Genomic DNA, 1231 nt, shown 5'->3' on the forward strand with positions numbered 1-1231 from the left:
TTTCTCAGGATGTCCCGATTGTCTTGTCGTAGATAAACTGGTTTTGATGTCCATATGTTTACTTCATCTTGGGTAAGGAGAAACACATCCATACGATAACGGAAATTCAGAAAAAAACAAGACAGAAAAACAGAAACGCGAAAGGAATACTAAAGAGGTAAAACCTATCAGTGGCACTTTCTGCGCAACCACCGAACAGAACATTTGTGTCACACAAAGAAACATTCTAAAAAGGGCGCAAAATGCGATCTCAGACTCTGACAGTACCCCCCTGCAGACAGGATGTCTTTTCTCACGTGATGCTTTTATAATCCATGAGGCATGCGGCTTCTATGGTGTAATAGTAAGGCTCTTCGTCGTTGCATGCAAAAAAGAATGTGACCGCGATTCCTGAGTTGAGTGGTGGGGTTGGGGGGTTACCGTTTCGCCATGTTTGCTAACACAAAGCGGAGGCTTCTTGGGCAACTGTACAGCTGTGTGAGTGGGGGGGTTGGGGGGGGGGGGGATTTTTGTCGTGATTCTCCATCTTTCTAGGTGAAGACCACACCCCCCTTTTCCGAGGTTGCCCCTTAAATGCAGTGGCGAATCTGTTCGCCTCATAAATTATCCAAATTGTGTCGACAGAGGCGTAAAACATTTACACTCAATCAATCACGCATGAGAACTCTATTCCTTTTTCTTACATAAGCACAGACATGCGGTAATGGGAGTAAGCCTAGTTACAAAACAAATGCTTCCAGGTCTCCCCCCCCCCTACCCCCTCTCCCATTCTCTCTCTCTCTCTCCTCCCCTGGCTGTGTTACACGGGGCGCCCCTCCCTCACCCCAGGCCACAAGGGGAGACAAGTGCGGATTATCCCAGCACTTCAGGCCGCGATCTCGTCGTCACGGCGCGGCCCCTGGATCGGATTAATCGGCGACTGCAACTGACTTGACCACAACTGACCGCTGCTTTACTTTCTGACACTACTACTAGACCTAGTACTACTACCACACATATATAAGTACACAGAAAGTTCGGGGGGCAAGACGTTTGGTTGGCGTAGTAAGGCAAATACATCGAACAGGCTGTAACGATCACAGCGGCAGGGTTACCGACTGTCTCCCAGGTCTTTTCACAATGTGACCTGTCCACGGAGGTCGTAGCCACAGTGTCGCCTCGGAATCAATGGGCGGCCAAATGAGGTTTTAAAGTTGGTGGGGGAGTTGGTGGAGAGTGGGAGAGTGAGTTG

This window comes from Aplysia californica, unplaced genomic scaffold (genome assembly GCF_000002075.1).
Source record: "Aplysia californica isolate F4 #8 unplaced genomic scaffold, AplCal3.0 scaffold00319, whole genome shotgun sequence".
Classification (NCBI taxonomy): Eukaryota; Metazoa; Mollusca; class Gastropoda; order Aplysiida; family Aplysiidae; genus Aplysia; species Aplysia californica.